Below are 15,291 nucleotides of genomic sequence, written 5' to 3'. Positions count from 1 at the left end.
GCCGCACACCACACACTGTACGACCGAAACTGTAAAACCTCCGATTATTTATCGCCGTGTGTGTGGTCTCTAAAGTTTGGGAAATCTGCCGACAATTTTAAAATCCTGCCGTGTGAACCGGCCTTAAGCTGCCCTGGCTTCATTCTCTTGAGGTGTGTGGGAGAGAAGCCAAGGGACAGCAGCTGCAGAAACCAGACCATTGTCACTGCGTTGGGGAGCTGTTATCTTGTGCGTGCCTTTTTGACTCGACTGAACTGGCCAGGTGTCCTGCGTTAGGATCAGTGCCCCAAAGGTGAGCTACGAAGCACGGCCAGGAGCCTGAAACAAACTGTACCTGCTGTTGATGGTCTGGTAGGAGGCTCTGCAAGTCTGTTACCCCTCCCACATCCTCCAACTGAGCATTAAAACTGCATCACAACCAAACCTTGCTGGATTGTGCGCTTTTGAACCATTACCTCTCAAATCCATAACCTGTTTGTTCTGAAGCTCAGTGAATCAATTGTTTATGCAATTAAGGACTTGAGAAACAGGCTATTGCATTTCAGGTTGGCAGTTTGAACATCTGCACTGGAGTACTGTTTAGTGTGTCAATTATTGAATTTTATCTTGAATGTCCAACCGGTTCATGAACTGCAGTATATAAATATTTTGGGCTTTACTTTGGGTTTTGTAGACTGGTATTCAATATATTTTCACATTTAATTGCAGTTGTTGTGTGTGTCTCTTTATTTACTGCACCTGCCCTCCAGCAGCTGAACCCTAGTGTCTTCTTCTTATAATTTACTAGCCACATCAAATTAACTGCAATACATAACAACACTGTATAAACTCTATACACTTACATCAAACATGATGCTCTAAGGCCAAGAGATAACTGAGCCTATTGACTTGGTCGTCGGTCTGCCGCCTGACAAGGAAAGCTTTAACACCCTCCCAGAGTACATCCTCCAGCTCAGGGAATGACTGGAGCTCTCTCACCAGCTGGCCCGGGAGGCTCTTGAGAAGTCTGTGGAGCATGCAAAGCGACAGTTCGACAAAAATCTGCCAAGTTCAGTATCAAGTTGGTGTATCTGTGTGGTATCTGATCAAAAGAACCAAGAGAGTGAAAAACAAGGTGAGGAAGTTCCTTCCCTCCTACGAAGGCCCTTACTTTGTGGTAGATCAACTGGATGACTTAATCTACCGCATCAAAAAGACCTCAAAGTCGAAAGCCAAGGTAGTTCATCATGATAAGCTCAAGCCATAACATTCTAGGACCCTGCTGGACAACAGCTGGGTCTTCAGGGACATCAGACACCGACTTTGGCCCTCTCAACTTGTGGGACCCCTCATCCGACACGGAGGCAGAAGTGGATGAGAGCATCAGGTCCCCGCCTCCACCTTCGAGTGGTAGCTGGTTCACTGGGAGTCCTGCTCGACTTCAGCTGGGTGAGGACGACTGCAGACCCCCCATAGGCGGGCCAGCCAGCCCTGCTACAGGTACCTTCACACCTTCTCGGAGGCCAAGGAGGGTGTGCAAAGCACCTGACTTATTTGGAGACTGGTGCATGTCTATGACCAGCAAAAAGTACTTTTAACCTGAGTCAGGGAGTGGGCGGATCGCTGTCCTACTCAGAGGGGGGAAAAAAACAAACATCTTATGTTCATCACTGTTGGATATGTTTAATGTGATTGCAATGTTTAATAATAGTTGCAATGTTTAAGTCGGAGTCATGGGTTAATATTGTTGCTGTTGGCCATAAATAGGTAACTCATTATTCAGTTAATACAGGTATTATTTTTGGAATAAGTGGCCTTTACATCTTTTGTAAGCTAACACCTGGATTTGAGTACATTACAAGTATGCGCAAAGATACAGTTTAATTTCTATCGCTACATATATACCCAGGCCTAACTATGTCGCTCAGTAAGCCGGATTTCTGGTGATACACCAAGGATTATGTGTGAATGTATTAACTGCTTCTTTTCAGCATGTGTATGCCTGTAATTTTTTATTTGCAGTAGGCTGCAGGAGTGTGGTTTACCAGTATGGACTCTTTCTGGACATTGCCCTTTGATGTCTTCCCCTATCTGTGGAAGACATCGGCCTCCTTCTGTTAGGTCGGCCTCCTGGTTGTCCATCTGATCTCTGTGTTGTGGTGGCCAAGCAAGAAAAAGAGAACAACGTTACAGGCTTTGAAAGGCCTAGCAATAGGTCATGTGAACAAAAGTTGGACTTTCTGAAAGTTATTAAAGTGTTGTTTTTTTTTTCTTTCTTTCTCTAAGTTGTTTATGTGTAGATTTGTGTTTGTGTGTGTTTGGGTTCAACAGTCACGCTCTGGCTGCTCTCTTGCTCAGTGTGAGCTCTTGTTAGTCTCAACTCTGACAAGTTCCACACAGTATCAGACGGCTGCCATCAGACTTTGATGTTAAAGTCTGGTTTGGTCAGGGGGCACGGTGAGTTTCCTCCATAATTGTTAGAAAGGACAGATGTGTTCTAACAGTAGTCACAACAAGAGAGAGGGACTAAGGTTCTTTGTGAAAACATACCACACATTATCAAACCCCATCCAATCTGTGAAGGATTCAAATTGCTTCCATGTACACAAATATTTGATCAGCAAAGCTCATTTGTGTTTTTTTTTGTTTTGTTTTTTGGTACCATCTCAGATCTAATAACTAATCCTTATGATTATTGTGGTTTAATGGGCCAGTCAGCTTGCCTCTGGAAGTATTGCTGCTAAGATGATAAATATTTGTTCAGCTGCAGCACACTTTGAGAAATGTGTGAACGTCTCCGATATTTGAAAGACAAAGGAAAAAACAATGTATTTTCAGTCATTGTCAGATTCAGATTGCACTAAGATTTTGTCCTATTTTACAAAAAAGAAAAACGTGTTTGTAATATGAGTAAACACAAAGTAATTAAAGTCTTCACTCCTGTCCTTATTTTGTCTCATCCACTTAATCCAACTGTTCTCATCTCCTTCCTGATTGTATCTGACATCTCTATAAGACACACTGGATCAGAGGACCTGGTCTGTCATTGTTCATAAAATCATGACTTAATCATTTTGTTGCTTCACTGAGAATATACACACTGTTGTTACACCTCTCAAGAGAATATCAGGAGCATTAAAATGATGATCAGATGCCCAAGAAAAATAAAATGGGCCTCATTCACTAACAGTGTGTACACACAAGTATGTGCTTAAACTGTTCATTCAAACGTTTGAAGCAGAAATTTGAGATTCATCAATATATTCTTACTCAAATTTATTCTACTCTGCAAACAATATTTAGAACCTCCTCAGACCATGTGTACGCACAAATGATTGACCGGCCTTCTGATAAAATGTTTACAAACACTCTTTTAACAAAATGCATGACACGTTAAAAATAAATAAGATTCATTCAAAAATAAATCATATAAATTCATATATATGTAATTTTTTCTAATTTCTGAAAAGACAAGAATTAAAAACATTGCATTGAATAAATGTATCAAGCAATTATGAAATGTTTACCTTTTCATCCTTTAATCTAAAATCTAATCGTCTACCACTCCCACTAATACTGCCATGAAATAAAACATCTGTTACAAAAGCAGCTGATTAATTGGAACCTGACCAACGAACATGAACATACATGATTGAAGTTTACATCTCAGAAAGTGTAAAGATCCAGCCTGGCTGAAACATATTGCTACCGGTGCCTTCAGAAGACAGATCGTCCTAAGATGTGTGAAGAGTGACTAATCAGCTGATCCTGACTGCCAATGCACATCTGCTGCCTCTATACTTCACTGTAACAGCATCTAACTCCAGACACAACGCTCTTTCTTGCCTTTTAGAGCAATCTCCTAGAAACTTCTACGTGTCTCCACCTCTCCGCTCCCGTCCAGATACGCCAATCGGAAGTCCTTATATGGAGTAATAGGGGCATAGTGGTATGTTGATTGTAGGTTGCAGGTATGCACCTGATGATTCAGAATGATTCTGATTCACTAACATACGCATGGTGGTGAGAACAAAATTGGCTGATACGCACGTGTCATGAATCCAACTGTGATTTTGCATATGCACTGATTTTATGTGCAGAGTAAGAACATGTCTATGAACATATTAGCGAATGAGGCCAAATGTGAGCCGCGAAAAGCAAATGTGAAATAAGTAGCTAAATGTCATTGTTTTAACATGTGTGATCTTGCATCTGTGTGACAGACAGGCATTCAGACAAGGAGTTGGTTTGAAGAGGAGACACAAACGCACGTGTTTAATGCATTTTTAATGATAGATTAAATGCCATTGCAGCGATGTCTTTCACACTTACTGGGCAGGAGAATGCTACTGGAATTCTGAACAAACATGGACCAAAATAGCTCAGGGGACGGATACATGTGGGCATCTGTGTGTGACACAGATAAAGAACGCTAGAGACTGAGACTCTGTGCAGGGGGATTGGAGATGACTAAGGTTGTATTTGTAACCTTTTAGCTCGTCTTTCTAACAGCAAAAATATGAATCGTTTCCCCCTGACAGCTCCGTTTAATGAACCCCAGGGTGACAACAGTGATCATTGAGTCTCATAATAAACACTCTGCCCAATCCCCCATGACAATGAGTGTGTTGTCTTTGTGGTATTATATTAATGAGGTGTGCACCTGACTGAAAATGAAGCAATAAATCCGTTTGATTAGGTTTATATGCAGGAGCTGATGAAAGCACTGTACACACACGAGGCAGGGAAATGGGAGTATAAGTAATGCTCTGCCTTTAGTGAACAGGGTTTATATTCTTATGGCAAATGTGGCGTCTTTGTAAAGGACAGGGACGTCACAAGAGAACAGTACTTAAATCCAGATGCAGTGGTACATCCACAGAAATCTGGACTGAAAAATATGAGAATCATATTTAGATCTAGATTTTTTATTTTTAGTGAGTGAGATAGATGTTTTGTCAACGATAATTGACATTGTAAAGAACCAGCTGCCAGCTAGTACATGACCAAGCGCTTTCATCTGTCTTATCTGCATGTAGGTTTGGCCTCAGGTTAAAATTTTCTAGCTCTTGGGAAAGAAGATAATCAGAGATCAGAATTCATCAGATTGATTTATTGAAAGAATGCTGCTGGAAAACAATAAGCAGCCACAGGTGTAACAATGACTGGGTTTTGCTTCGCATTAAAAGGCATCCAGGGTTGGTAATTTTCGAAAACTAGCATTTTTTTGAAAGTAGCATCCTCTCTGTTCTCCTTCTGCACCCACCCCCTTCCCTCTGTGCTCCCTCCTTATGCTTTGAGTGTCGGCTAGTGAAGCATGGGGTGGAGAGGCTTGATTGGTTTATAAAACCTGGTCGAGTGCCGACATTGGTCGAAGTTTTTATGCGTCTACAACTGCTACAGATGACAGATTTTTCTTGTTTCTTTTTCAAAGCTCATGAGTTATTAATTACTGTCAGGACCTAAATACAATTCCAACCAAAGTCTGGAGAAAATTACCTAACCTGCCTTTCAGTGATTAATGACCAATTTATGTCTTTTTTCGTCAAGTCGTGCATGGTATATAAATAAGTTAATTTTTGGCCTATTTGAGTCATTTAATATTTTATGATGGACAGTATGGAGGCATCAGAGTTAAGAGTACATTAAGAGAAAATGTAAATGAGGGAAGTACATGTCAGGGGAAGGGAAGTACATGTACATAAAAATCATGTACCTGTTTGTGAAATTAATTAATTTTCTGCATCACAAAATAAACAGTGATTTGTTATCAATTTGTTTTTTGAGTTTGGCCCAGAGAGAGAGAGGGGAGGAGCGGGATGAAGATGGAGAGACAGTCAGATGAGAAATAGATGAACTGCCGCTCTCCAGAAGATATGTATAAAGTTATTTTAATGCAACATAAACTATATCGATATTGTTTTACCCTATATCTTGTTTGAAAACACATCAATAGATCTTAAAAAAAATCAATATATCTCCCAGCCCTGCCCCAACATCTCTGGTGCATTTACTTCGTAGCAGGGTGATACAGCCCCACTCTGACATATCTCCATTTAATGCATGTCCACAGATCTTGTTTGTGCGTGTTTCTGTGTGTTTCGGGTCTATAGCCCCGTTTCCACACAGCAGTCCGGTACGGATCAGTACAGTTTGGTTCAGTAAAGCCTGGTCCCGTTTGCGTTTCCACAGCCACCGTTGCCGTATTTGGTAGGTGGCGTGTAAGCTGGATACCGATAGCTGCGTCAGCTACAGTACGTAATAGCGTCACATGATAGCAGCTAACAGCTAACTAATAAATTCAACAAAGGAGAAAAACATGACACAAACAAAACCAATGCTGGAAGACATCCAGCAATTCATCTACTGTGTCACTGACGTGTGGCTTTTTATTACAAAACTCAATCTAGCTTTGTTTCAGAGAAGGCTGTGTGCTGCGACGAGAAAAAAACACGTAAACAATTGACTATGTATTTAAACACGGTGGGGTTGTGTTTACCGCTGTCACACAGGAAGTGACGGTTATTTTGATCAATCAACAGACTGCAGGGTTTAGCTCCACCTTTTAGGGTAGGCTCGATATTCCTTGCAGCCCAACAGAAGGGTCCCAATAAGTAGGATGGTGTGGATCAGTTATTTGGGATTAGTCTATGGAAATGCCGCAAAATGCATGCTGTACCGAGACAAACTGAACTGAACCGCTCGGTGGAAACAGGGCTTATGTGTGTGAGAAGCATGTCTCTCATTACAGAGTGTAAACCAGAACTATTTTCAGGCATTAACATAGTATGTGACATTTTAAAAGTAATAGTAGCTGCATTTTTGTTTTGTCCTTTTTGTGTGCTCTCGCCTGTTGGAGTAATTTGTCCCTTGAGAGTTAGCTGCCTTGTTAGTTTTGGTTGTCATAATCCGGCTTGCAGTGTATGTTACTGTATGTTGAGTAAAGCTGAGGCTGTGGCTCGATAAGTCATACCTCTGTGTATCATTTATATTTCCTTACTAAGTATATTAAGTTAGGCAAACCCAGAGAACCCTTACACAAGTAACACTAACTGAGTGGAATTATTTTAGCCTAAAAAGATGTGTACGCGAGAAGTCAATGGTTATTCAGATAATGTCAGCAATGAATACAAATGCCCATCCCTAGTTAGGACACCCACGAAGTTTTGGTATTTGACAAAATATCTTAATATATTTTTCTTAATTTTTATTTTTTATATACCCATCATTTTTTTTATAATGATGTTTATGTGATGCACATGTAGCCTATTTAAAAAGTTTCACCTTGGGAGATTAGGTTGCTTAGCATTGATAGCAAACTATTTCTTTTACATGAGAAAGAGACTCATAGAATAATTCTCCATGCTGTTTAGTCTCATAATTTTCTCTGTTTGGAAGTGGGCAGGTCTTTTTATTTCTGAGTGCCTAACACTCTTATCTTACTAAGTGTTGCTTAAAATGTTTACTGTAAGATATTACAGAGGTTGAACAATAAAACAATAAATCTGATACCACCACCTTTCCTTCTTGCACTTTACATCCATCCCATAATTTACCTGTTTCTTTGCAATTGCCACCTAGCATGCATGTCTTTTGAATTTAAGAAAACCTACCAAAAGTTAGAGGAACGTTAAAAACCAGACACAAATAGAACAGCAAACAGACATGTTAAGCAAACGTGTGCAGATGCACAAACCGTAAAAAAGTAAAGTATTATATTTGCTGATCATTGCAGAAAAAGAACTTCACTCTTAAGAGGAGCTCTTTAGCCTCTGCACAAGAAACCTGTCAGGCTTTGATGAAGATCCATTAAAGGTATTTTCAGAGCTTGGGGGTACAGTAGCTGATGTTTTTTTATAAAAAGCTTTTCATTGAATTCACATCCATTATCAAACTATCAATTAAAAGTTCGTAAAAAAAAGAAGTTTCTTATTGTTAAAGCTTCAATCACACTTGCAGGAACACCTCAGTAGTTCTTTTCTGGAGTTGTTTAATTTCTCAAGAGCTTTTGTTGTATTTCATGCTCCATCCAAATCAGTTTAATTGCATTCTTAATGTGTACTATCATTTACCTGTATCATTATGCAACACAACAAGTCAGACTCTGCAACAAAACTTGTCAGACTCAATCGTTACTTCTCAATAATTATGTGGATTATATTATTAACTCATAAAATTAGAAGTAAAATAAACCTCCCCGTTATGAAATTTCACACCAGTGTCATGATGTATGAAATGTCTTCGACTGTATATCTGTGTTGTTGATACAAAAATGTTTAATGCATTGAAACATCTTATGAATGAACTAAAATTTTCTCACAAAAGGTTAGAAAGAGACAACCATCTTTTTTCTATCAAGTTTGCCCTTGTGAGAAAGTACAGGGTTTTTGATTCTCCCAAGAAGTAGAAATCTGGTTCTTATTAACACTGACTTCAAAAGGCTAGGCTTTTAAAACTGATGCTTTATAGTACTATTTTTATTATCTTGTATTTTCTTCCATGTTTGACAATATTGATATATTGTACGGAAACACTTTAAGCTTGTGCCCCCTTTACTCATTTTTGACTGTTCTTTAGTCTTCAAGTTAACTAGCTTTATACCGTCATTTAAAAGTTTTTAATAAGACCTATGCTGAATAAAAGACATAAAAAGCAATATGTTGTGTTAAAGTCCAACAGAGGTGCAAATAGAGTCTACCAAGTGATACATTGTATAACACTTTCAGAATACATGGCAAAAATTTGCTCAAATACAAGCATGTAAATTGAATCAACCGTGCCTATATTTAGCATAAATCGGCTGAGACCCATTGAAGAACAACACAATAGTATGTTACCAATATGTGAAAATCCAACTGGTCAATATTTCTAAAGGTGCTACTAAAAAGGACCAATTGTTTGCTTTTCTAATTTATAATTTTATGATCCATGTTTCTGCAGTCAAAAGAAAAAAAGGAACAATGTCTTATTTTTAGGTTGCCCCATGTATTTGAAAGAGTACTACAGTTATGTTGCTTTTTTTTCGATTGTCTTTTTTTTTTTGGCAGAGACTGATGTATAGTGACCATAATTATTAACTAATGCCATTCAAATACAGTCATACATCATTGTCAAAGCAGCAGGAGTGACTTGGGGTTAAGTGTCTTGCCCAATTAAGGACACATTGGATATGTGGCTGTTAAATCTCCCAACCTTCTGGTTCTACCACATAAACACCAACATTTGTCACACGATGTTCAACGGGTAGAAAAACAAGGAGGAGGATCCAAGTGCAGAAAACAAAATACTTATTAAACAAAAGGCAAAACAAAAACTTACTTAAATAATAAATCCAAAATCAAGCGGAGAAAAAACAAAGTAATCCAAAGAAGCAGGGAGACAAAACGACAAAGGCTCAAACCAGACATAACTATATAACTACAAAGGACAATGAACAGAAGGTAACAAAGACAGAGACTAAATAGACATGAGGTAATTAGACACAGGTGAGACTAATGGCACAGGTGAGGACAATCAGGGCAATCACACAGGTGGGAAACGCAAGGAACACAGAACACAAAACCAGAACACTAGAGGAAGTACAAAGTAAAACCCAACACAGACAACACCACCTAAACCAGATATTACAAAATAAAACAGGAAACAGTAAAGACTAGATTTAAAGCACAACACAGGAAATAAACTTACAGGCAACATAGGAGGACACAGGGAAAAACACTAAAGACTAAAGTAAACAAGACTATGAAACATTAAAACACACAAGGGAAACAATCAACACTAGGAAACAAACAGAAGACTAAGGAAAGAATGAAAACTAAAACGAGACGAAACACAGAACCAAACCATGACACAATTAGTAAAATTGATACAAAAAAATGTGCCGACTTGCCGACTCCACGTCAAGAAAATGTTGAAATACTTTTTATTAATTCACATATTGCCTGTCAAGTTTTTGCCCAAATATAAACTTGTAACAATGACAGTCAACTCATCATCTTCGAGCACTTGGTGAACACATTGAAATTGAGAGAATTACTTCCCAATTCAGAAACTGGGACCATTTGCCTTGACCTTCAGCAATCAATGATCCTGTGAAAGTTTTAAATCAGTCTCCTCTTTGCTCTGTCAGTCAGTCGTTACAGTTCAATCACCTTGGATTGGCACAAATTCTACTCATGGAGCTCAGCGTAAGTTCAGACAGGAAGACTGGTGTTATTCTTTCATTCATTCACCTCTTCATTCATTGTTAAACCACACCCCCTACTACTACCTGTATCTCTCTCTCTCTGGCAAGCAGCTGATCATGGGCGTGTATCATCCTGGAATTAACCAACCAGACTCTGCCACGAACTTTCTCTACCAATCAATGGCTTGCTGTCAGTAGTTTAAAAACTCTCTCTCTTCCAGTCATCCTATCCCGCGTTGGCCTCACTACCCCTCAGAGCTCATGAAGTCGTCATGACGGAGTCTAGCCCCCAAAAAGACTTTGCACATTTCATTCTACAATTGTTGAACATTTCATTGTGATAAATAATTGTTCATTCTTAATTAAGTCTCTCCTGATTGAAACTTGTTTTGTATCAGAGATCTTTCTCAAGAAAAGCCATTCTGCATGTAGGTCTGTATTACACTTGATTGAGACAGAGCAAATAAAAAACAGTTTCTCTTTTCGGTTTAAATGCAAGTAAGAAAAGAAAACGCATTTTCCTATTTTTGTTTAAGCATAGGCCTACGTCCTTGTTTGTGTTCTAATCTGTGCAAGAGTGAAAGTGAATTGTGTCTGTGAAAGGGAATTTTTCGGCATATGTGTAAGAGAAAGTGAATTTTCTGTGAAACAGAAAGTGAATTTTATGTTTAAGATTGAAAGTGAATGTTCTACATCTGTGTAAGAGAGAAAGTGATATTTTATCCAAATGTGCATGAAAGAAAATAACTATCTAAATAGAAACAATGGTTGCTACATTTAAAAAAATAAGTTTAAAAAAAAGTGTGTGACCAAGAACATTTTGATAGGTCAAAAGGGCACAAAGGGCTCTAAAACTAATAAAAACAAGTAAAACACACAGGTAGCGGAGTATGTAAAAAATAAAATAACAACGTTAGAGGTGTTTACTGTAAATTGGCTTTAAAAGCAAAACTAATTACCAAGAGCTAAATGCTGCATCTACTTAATCCTGTTTCCTTCTTTTTTCAGGTTTGTGCAGTTGGGTAAACGCAAATCTGCAGGAGGGACACTTTGGCAGATCTGCCCCTCTGCAGAAGCCCAAACTCACATCAAGAGAACAGACATTAGTTTAAAGACATTCTGAATAATCCCTCCTTTATGCCATTACATGTAAAATGTCTATAGCTGCATCAGATGTCTCTTCTCTTTGACCCTACCCTGTTGAAACTATGTTATTTGATTCTATGTAATTGGCTAACTAGCCTTACAAACATTTTCTCATTTCCTTTTTACCAATAGAGTGCACTGAACTATGAACAATGTATAATATAAATACACTGTATAAATACAAAAGCTGCAGGGAAATGGTCTCATCCAAAGGTTGTGAAAAGCTTTTTTCTTGAACAACTCTGCAGACAGATTTTCACAAATCAATCCAGAAAAAAAAGATGATCATTATACTGTGAAGGTGGCAGTGGCTATGTACATGCACATTGAATAAAGCATTTGTTTGAATCATTATGATTCTGTACAGACAAGAAGCCATTAAAAGGTATATAAAACAATGTCTGGATATTTTTTTTCTCAGACCTTGTTAAGTCAAGACATCATTACCGCTTGCAGGCTTTTCATTATTTCTAGCTGACAATGGAACAAAGAGAGCAGTCTGGTTATAGATAACAAGCAAACAGGCCGGTTGCTACTGGAATTATATACTATTCAATAACTACAAAGAGAAATTTGTCTTTAGTTAACAAAATGAAGACTTAGTCATAGCATAGGCAATTCCTGATGAAATTGCAAAGAAATCTGGCAAAGCTTTGAGCATAAACCGTCACAGCAATTGATGTTGCAGACATCACTACCAGAGTCTGTTTTGAATGATTTCTACCTCCAAACTAAAGCTAAAACGTTTAAAAGTAAATGAGCACCACCTATAGGTGATCATCTGTAAATTGGTACAACCTTGTTGGGAGGCAGTTTTTTAAAGTATGCTATAGCCGAGGGGTACTCAAATACAAATCCTGTAAAGGCCAATAATTTGGCTCCTTTTAGGTTTTGTCTATGGTGGAGTTTTGGGGCTTTTATTTTGAAGGCTTCCTTTAACTGGAAGTGCGGTACAACAGTAGTTTTGGCAACCAAGAAACGTAAAAAGACGTTTATGGAGAGCAAGGAGATAAAGAATACAGAAACAATGAAGAAAACTGAAATTTAGGCATCAGTCAATTGGGGAACAAGGTTGGTACAATTATGTAAAACATATTTCAGTTATATAAATGTTTATTGCAAATGTATGAACTTGTATAAAGTTAAGGAAGGAAATTAATGAGCTGCTCGGTTAAAACACGTTTGTAATTTTTTGTTTTTTGCTCAGCTCTTACGTTGATGAATGACAAGGACGGACAATAAAAGCATTTATCACCAGTTCTGGTCTTCTTTATATTGACTGGATGCTACAAATCCAAAAGGGCCACAAAGATGTTTTTTTAATGGCTCAAAGGGCCATTTATTGAGGTTGGTCAGGCAACTTGCAATAATGCTGTGCTATTCAAAACAAAATGTCCTTTTCATTTAAAACAACAAAAAAGTGCCACGCACGACAGGCAGCAGTTAGGAGACTAGACAATAAAATACGGGTAAAGATCATTTTCACCCCCCACACGTTAACATGTTTCGAATCACAGAAAAATAAAATAAAATCATTAAAAAGGGAATAAATATGCATGTATTTCCTTTAATGATAATTAACAAAGAAAAACCATGATTAAATTAATATAACTGAACATTCACAGCCTCTGCATTCTAAAGAATTTTAACATTGCCTGTTATGTCTTCCTATTTCCCTCTTCTCACCAGCATTACATTTGATCTAACACAGCTTTACCGAACCACACTGTACCAAACTGTAACGCTCCGTACCGGACTGCTGTGTGGAAATGGGGGCTTTACAGCCAGCAAAATGTCAATATGCGATCTGCTCCAAAAATGAAAGTGAACATTAATATTGCACTTGCAGCACTGATTGACACAGTAACAGACTGTGTATCGTTGTTGTCATGGAGACAAGTTCGACAATAGTTCAGGGGCCACAAACAGAGGGCCCACAGGCTGCCTATTGAGGACCCCTGTTATAGCCTAAAAGTTCAAGTGTTACAAAACAGCCTATGGGTGGAGCAATAAGTTACATTTATAAAAACATCAACATTTTGAAATGCACTTGTGTTGTTCTTGAGCTCTGAGAAGACACAAACAAAGCCACAGTATGAGTAACACATTGACGGAGTGTTAGGCTCAGCAGTTAGAATAGGAGCCAATGGAGTGTTTTCAGGACCGGAGTGATGTGTTCAAGTGTTGTAGCAGTTATCAGGACTTTTACTGCTAATGTTCTTAACTAGGCTTATACAATGTAGACTATGTATTGACCATTTTGAATGACTTAAAATAAAACTCTATATACATAGATTTCAATGGCAGAGGTCAGCCTAGGTTTTTTTTTAGCACAAGCAGCAGCAACTAGGCCTACTGCTATCCTACTGTAAGCTAATCTTTGCTCATAAAATTGACTTAATTTTGCATTCCATGGGTGATGAGTATCTATTTTAGCCTGATAATAGATAGAGAGAATTGTCAACCACTCTATTTCCAAAAGAAGAAGAGGATGAACAACCTGAAAAGGACACAGAGTTGCTGTATCAATAGTTTATTATCACAACCTGACAAGAGACTCAAACGCACGACTCAGGGGTAAAGGCAGTCTCACAATCCATTTATTCGTAGGCAGGGTTCGGTACACGGTAGTCAAATCAGTCCAGGCAGAAGTACAAAAACGGCAGGCAGAAAATCGAGGTCAAAAACACACTGGGTCAGATCAGATAAGCTAAACAGAAGAATGCTGGTAACGCTACTACGAAGAGATAAGATGAACTGGCACAGAGTGAGGCAGACATTAAATACTGAACAGGGGGTGGAGTTAACAAGACACAGGTGAGACATCACATGACACATGAGGGAAACAGAAATGAACAGAACACTTAACCCGGGGATGTGATATTTATCTGTTGTTGTTAAGCTAGCTTGTTATGGATGGACGATAGTAATGTCCGTGTTTCCTAATTTTCAATAACTCGAGTTAACATTTCCACTGTCCTTTAATTAGGTAAAGATGATTCAGGTTAAGAAAATAACAGTAGTTTTTGTGTTTGGGACACAAAACCTACTTCTATATTTATTGACATCTTTATGTACTTACCTTTCACCAAATGTTATTTTCCATCACCTTTTGTAATAAATAGTTTTAAGTTCTTTCCTTTAAAGTATGTCTGTCTAAGAGATGAATATTATGCTAGAAGTCCTCATAGATACTGTATGTATGCATGCTGCAGGTCTGTTTGTGTAGTGGCTAAATATCCTTCAAAGAATCAGTAGAACAGCGATGGTAGAAAACAGTGTTCACCCCATCTTTATTTCAACACAGCCAGAAAACAGGCCAACATATTATACAGAATTTGACTCCACATGACGCGCCAGAGCTCCACCTATTGGTTCGCGTGCACTCCTCTCCTAGATAAACCACTAAATGTGAATTAAAATAACAATCTAAATATGAATTCAAATTGCAAAAAATAGAAAATGGCACTAACAGGTTGGCTCACAAAAAACTACACTGAGGCTTCTGTACTGCTCTGAAGAGAAAATATTTTGTGTTCACACTAAAATATAAAATGCCTGTTGTTTCACAAATGCTAATCTTCTTTCTCCAGATGCAATTTTAAAACATTGAAAACCATCCCCTGCTGTCCCTGGGCCATCTGCAGCGGCTTGTTTGTGTAGTTACAGTAGTTATTTATATATAATGTGTATTTATAAGAATTATTACAGTTAAATATGAAGCTGTATGCCAGTTTTCTTTAAGTATTATTGTAAAACAAAAATACAATAACCACTCATTGTTTTTGATACACTTTACAGAAAGGAAAATCATATTACAAAAAGAAACACTAAACAAGAAGGGGGCCAATAATTTTCTCTTCTTTTTCGTTTGGAAATAAATGAAAGAAGTACAGTTGATTTGTATTGTTTCACGATGGAATTACAGATTGTCCGAAGATACCCGTACATGGACCTAAAATGTGTCATCATGGTTAATT

The sequence above is a fragment of the Symphodus melops genome (genome assembly GCF_947650265.1).
Source record: "Symphodus melops genome assembly, chromosome: 6".
NCBI lineage: Eukaryota > Metazoa > Chordata > Actinopteri > Labriformes > Labridae > Symphodus > Symphodus melops.
Note: the sequence above shows the minus strand (reverse complement) of the source record.